Raw genomic sequence first — 6,358 nt, forward strand, 5'->3', positions numbered from 1 at the left:
ACAAAGAACTTGTAGACTGCACTGAGGTCTCCCTGCAGCCTCCTCCAGCCTAAACAGAACAAGTGACCTCGGCTGCTCCTCATTTGGCTTCTTCTCCAGACCCTTCACCATCTTTTTGCTCTCCTTTGGATGCTCTCTAGTACCATAATGGGTTTTTTAATACAAAACTGCCCCCAGCACTTGAGGTGAGGGCACCCCAGTGCAGACCAGAGTGGGACAGTCCCCTCCCTTGCCCAGCTAGCCACGCTGTGCCCAATGCCCACCAGCTGTCCCTCCTGTTTCAAAGTTATTGGGATGAGGCCGTAAGTAAAGTCTTATCCAGATGGGACCTGTATCTTTTATACACAGATGGGCAAGTGTGGAATCTAGAGTAAAATTCCTACATTCATAATCAACCTGAATAAGTTAGAAGAGGCAGTCTTTGAATTCACATTTACTTAAGTTGAAATGGGTAAGATTCCCTCAATTCCTGGTGTATATAACAAAAACCTGGTGCTAAATGTATCAATACTTTACTTTAGCAGAATTTTGTTTCTAAAGTTATAGAATTAACACCATCCTGATTAGTTTATACTTATGTGTTCAAGAAAAAAAGAGGATGTGGCACTTGGGGCTATGGTTTAGTTGGGAACATGGTGATGCCTAGTTAACACTTGGTCGTGATGAACTTGCATACCTTTTCCAGCCTTAAAGATTCTGTGATGCTATGATTCTACTTGCACCATATTTCTATTATGAAGATACATGCAAGATTATCAAAATTTCATACTAAAAGAACAGTTTAATTCTAAAAGGGTCATTTAATGTCATACTGGAGATAAAAGGAGTTCAGGTCTGCAAGCACACCAGGGTAATTCCAGGTTAAAAGTTTGCTTAACATGTAAGAAGAGGTAATGACTTTTAGTTGCTTGAGTCTGCAGTGATGTCAGCCAGCTGAAGTCTCAAAATTGAATATTGCCTGAATGACTGAAATAATCCATGGAAACACCTTACTGAGTGCTCTTGTGCAACAACCACCAGGAGCTGTTACCAACTATGTAATTTAGTCTTCATAGTGAAATGGCAACTTTCCTGTTCATTCTGGAAAAGTGTCAAGTGCAACCAGAATACTTCAATCTCAAATTCTCTCTAGTGCATTTCAGAGGCAAGCTGATCTGCATCCTGCCTCACCTTTCCTTTTACCTTCAAATTTGATTGTATTGTTCAAAGGAACACATTTGAACAAGAAAAGTTGTGTTGCACATTGATAGAAAACATTAATTCTGAAGACTGAAATAAATCTCTTTGGATTGTTTGGGTTAGTACTACTCAAAGTCACAATTAGTCAAATCTCTGTTACTGGATGGCAAAATTTTCAATCTGTTTTTAGGCAAGAGAGTGGTCTGTGTTTGGGCAACCTGGGCAAAATTAACACCTCACACAACTTGTGCAGAAAGCATGTTCCTCACACTTCAAAACCTAGTTTCTGCTTCCTGTCAGGCTAGAGTACTAATGAGCCTCTTTGGAGAGCAAATTACACAAACTTATCTCTCTTCTTTTCTTTCCTCTATTACAAAAAGCTGGCAGACAAACCTTCCTCTTTTGAAAAAAAATAAGAGCGGTTGTTGAGCTTGACATGTGTCTGTCTGTGATCCAGCAGATCCCAGTATTCCAACAATGTGTGACCTGCTTTACAGTGTGAGCAAGAGGGCCAGGGTGCTGCCAGGAACCAGCGTGCTCAGGGAGGAGAGTGCCTGTCTCTCCTCAATTAGGGCTTGTTAATGCCATCAAGATGAATGGAAAGTCACTGACTCCAGAGTGCTACATCAGCAAGATTGATGAAAACTGACTTAATTGTTTCTCACTCAAGTTTGTGAAAAGGGAAAGGCAAAACAGAAAAGAGCTGTTGCATTATTATCCCTCTCCGTGTATATTAGCAACTTTTCATGCTATAAAGTTCCTTATATTTTTTAAAGTTGCTTATGCTTTCTAGTCTCTAAACTCCAGTCCTTGTATTTTTAATCCTTTGTCTTTGCTGCCTCTCCTCAGGCCCAGATATTCACATCCCTCTTTCAAGTATTGGTGACTTTTTTCTCCCTTCACATTCCTATCAAATGAGGAACCTAATTGGGTGAATATATGAAGGTGGAAAAAGGCAAGGCAAGGCTCCTGAATTTTCTTTTTTCTTTTTTTTCTTTTTTCTTTTTTCTTTTTTTCTTTTTTCTTTTTTTCTTTTTTCTTCTTTCTTTTTTCTTTTTTCTTTTTTCTTTTTTCTTTTTTTCTTTTTTCTCTTTTCTTTTTTCTTTTTTCTTAACAGAATGGTAAAATTATTCCTTTTACTAATTTGATATAATATTTCCTTTAAAATCAAATAATTTTATTGCTTTTCCGACTCTATAGAATTCTTTTAACATAGGTGAGGAAGCAGCAATTTCCTTTCTCAGAAAAAAGCTGAAAATCAGGTTAGTTTTCTGTGGCAAGCAAGTAAAAAAAATGTCACATATTTGTTTGCCTCACCAAAGAATGAAACAAGTACATGGTGGAAGGTGTTTCCAGCTAGAGGGACCAAGATAATCACCCACACCCTTTCCCCTTCCCTGAAAAACTATTTCTACAGTACAAGGAAGAAGGTTCTTACTCCTTACATTTTATCATTAAGTGATTTTGGGGGATTATCCAGGGATTTATTTCAAAGCAACGTTTAGCTTCTGGCATCTGGGAAAGATGAGCTACTGGCTTGTGTCTGACATTCTTACTGGAAGCTCTGTGCAATAATTGCTGCAACAAACCAGCATGTGTAAAAGAGTCTCATTATCAGATTAAAATCCAAGATCTACCCACAAGAATACTTGGACTTTTAAAGCAATCCATTTCCCAAAACACTGAAATAAATGTCTCTGTAAGTTTACATGTCCCACTATCACAGTAGTAGCATGTACCTGTAAACCAGGAGGAATTGTTGGTTTGGGTCTTCAGCTTCAGCTGTGATAATTAAAGGCAGATAACATTAATTCAGTCACAAGGTTGTCATTTGCTGAGCTGCAATACAGGCAGTTCACCAGCTGCTCTGTGGCCACCAAGAGAACAATCTGTACTTGGACTATGTTCTTGTGGCTGCAGCTTATGTCAAATAGAGGATTTAACCCTAAATGTTGCTAAAATGTTGCTTAATAATTTCATATTTTATGATTACTATGATTTGGTTGTTATCCTGGATGAGAGTGTCCTGGATAAATGTGGATGTCTAGAAAATGGGTATCTATAACAAAGCAAGTCAGCTTGGATTCTTCTTTATACAGAACAGAGGTTCAATGGTGCCTTACGAATGCTCTCATTTTTGGGTCATTGCCTATGCTAGAAGAATACTCGGTCAATTGAGTCAACATATTGTCAAATAAGCTAGAGTGCTCCTTTGTGAAGCTCTGTAACTTCATTTCAAATCCTAAGTGAGGTACATTCCACATGATGACAACCATGACGAGAGTTGGATGCACTCAAGGTTTTCATCCATTTGCATTAACACAACTTGAGCAGTTGAGGATTATCAAATTATGGTTGTCCCTGTCCCTACTAATTAGGGTTTTTCTATTGAATCAGAATCTTCATGACCACTAAGTGTAACTTTCCAATCATACTTCAACACTGGTCAGCATTCAGTCTTCTGTGTATGAAGCCATAAATCCTTTCCTTGACCTTCAATGCTTTCTCTTTGTCTTTGTAATTCTAATATCCAGATGACACCTTAGTCTAACTGGTGCTTTGTATCCCTGTAATCATCAGGGAGCTAAAAAGGTACAGCAGAGGAAATAATCTCAGCAATGCAAAATTTAAGTCAACAATGAATAATAATTATATTGCAAAGAGTCCTGATTGTAAGAATTTTATATACTTTTGGGAATGAAGAACTATTCCCAATAGAAGAATGTGGTTTTTAACCCTTCCCTGCCTCAAATTGTTATTTTTAATAAAAGTTGATCATATTCTTCTGAAGAGTTGAGAAATAGCCTTCAAATTAGTAGTAAATATGCTGTGACTCCTTTTGGTGGAAGTAGAAGGTTTAATATAGCACATCATTTCCATAGTTTTGGGCAAGTGCTGCAGCATTCAAGAAACAATATCGAATGACTGAACAAGAAAGCATCCTAGCCCTCAGCCACCCTGTTGTTCATAATGTACATCTAATTTTCATTGACTCCATCATGTTAGTTTACCTAAAACTTGCCCTTCAGTGGATCAGCTCCTGGTGTGTGACCCAGCTATGCAGAGGAGATGGATCATGCCAACAATGTGCTGCAGTATCCATAAAAATGGAATACTGGAAAATGGTACATTTGTAAAGGATTTTGACCAGATCACCAAGTGTTAACACCAAATGTTACAAATGTGACAAATGGCTAATATGATTATTGAAGGTGTTAAGGAGAGTACAATACTTTTTCAGGATAGAGACTGCTGGATGCAGAATGAGCTGCACAAATTTTCTGAGATAGAAAGTGTCTCTCAGGGAGGAGTTGTTTATGGAAAGAGAGGCTGAGAAGGAAGCAGACTGCAGTACAGTCATCTTGCCTTCACTCAAACACACAGCAAAAGGTTCCTGTTATGGTGATACAGCTCCTCACTCTGAGGCATAACAACTGTGTCTCTAAGCAGAAACTGGACAAATTAGGAATAGAATTTAAGTACACTCCCTAAGCAACTAAGATTAATAAAGGTTGACAGATTTTCTCTGTATCTTGTTTACATGTCAGTACCAGTTACTTTCTTCATCATCATCATCGTCATCACATCTCCAGAAGACATCCTTTAATCAAATTCAAATTATCTATTCCACTTGCAGTAACTACTGTGTGAAGTTGAATGACTTAGGAAATACAGAAGTCTGGCCAGAGGAACACCCTAACTTCTATGAATCTAATGCAGAAAACATACCCCTTATGTTTTTATTAAAATCCTTACTCATGTCTGCTCCTCTGTATAGAATACATATTTCCATTTCAGTATTTTTTTCCAAAAGCATTTGGGTTTTACAAATGTTCTTGCTGATAAGCTGCATGTCTTTTCTCAGTTTTCTGGAAATATGGGCAATTCAGTGGAAATGTTTCATTTTTACTTCAATTGTACAGTCATGTGGTGTGGCTTGTTCAAACTCCTTACCCAGTGTGAAGAAGATTGTGTTGCTTTAAAGGCATTTTTTGTTTTGATGGCAATCTTATACCTTTCAGCATTGATTGTCATGCTGTGTTAGGTTAGTCTGACTGGTTTCTTTGAGGATAAAACCACCCAAAAAATAAAATAAAAATAAAGAAAAAAATCAAATTGTGTAATCTCTGCCAGAAAAAATAGCAAAATCCTGTGGAATTGAATGTCTTGTAAAGAGAAAACTGGCACTGATGGGAAATGCAAATATTTCACAGCATGTGATCTTGAAGTGCTCTTAGCATCTGAAATATTTAATTTCCTGCTGAGGATAGGATTTATCATTTATTAAAGTCAGTGACTCTTATTTGCTAAATAGGAGAGACATTTTCCAACACTGCAGTCCACTGCTATTTTTTTAGGTGTCTTAGAAGTGCTTTGTAGGATATCCTATACATGTGTTGAATGTGATCCTGACCCCGCAGTTGTGAAATAAAATAGTTAAATAAAATAGTGCTAAAAACTGATCACTACATGGGGAACTGAACACAAATAAGAATACATGTTTTTGGCACATGTACTGACTCCATAAAGAAAACCATGAGCATAATAACACTTAGAGCTGATTCTGCCCATCAGCTCCATTTACTGCCAAAGTTGCTCATGACCAGACAAGCTGAAATAGAAGACTTAAACATCCAATGAGGATTAGGCCTGAGAACAAACTAAGGAGGGAGGCAGATTGACTATTGACTCATTTCTCTAGCAGTACTTTTTCAGAGTCCAGAGAGAACTGAAGAATAAAGGTCACATGATATTCCAACTGGTTGAATCTTGTTCTCTGAGATGCTGCTTACATGAAAAATGAATCTGTGAATATTTTCTTGCTGTACAGAATTCACCTGCACCTTACAAGCATCCCATCCCATTTCATACTGAAATGAGAAAGGATCACAAAGTCCAGGTGGGCCAACCATGTCCTGGGGGGCATCAGGCACAGCATCTCCAGCCAGGCAAGGGTGGAGATTGTCCTGCTCTGCTCTGCACTGGGGTGGCCTCACCTCAAATGCCAGGGGCAGTTTTGGCCACCACAATCTAAGAAAAACATTAAACTATTAGAGAGTATCCAAAGGATGGCCACAAAGATGGTGAAGGGCCTTGAGGGGAAGCTGAATGAAGAGGGGCTGAGGTCACTTGGGCTGTTCTGGCTGGAGGAGACTGAGAGGAGACCCCACTGCAGCCT

This window comes from Ammospiza caudacuta, chromosome 1 (assembly GCF_027887145.1).
Source record: "Ammospiza caudacuta isolate bAmmCau1 chromosome 1, bAmmCau1.pri, whole genome shotgun sequence".
Taxonomy (NCBI): domain Eukaryota; kingdom Metazoa; phylum Chordata; class Aves; order Passeriformes; family Passerellidae; genus Ammospiza; species Ammospiza caudacuta.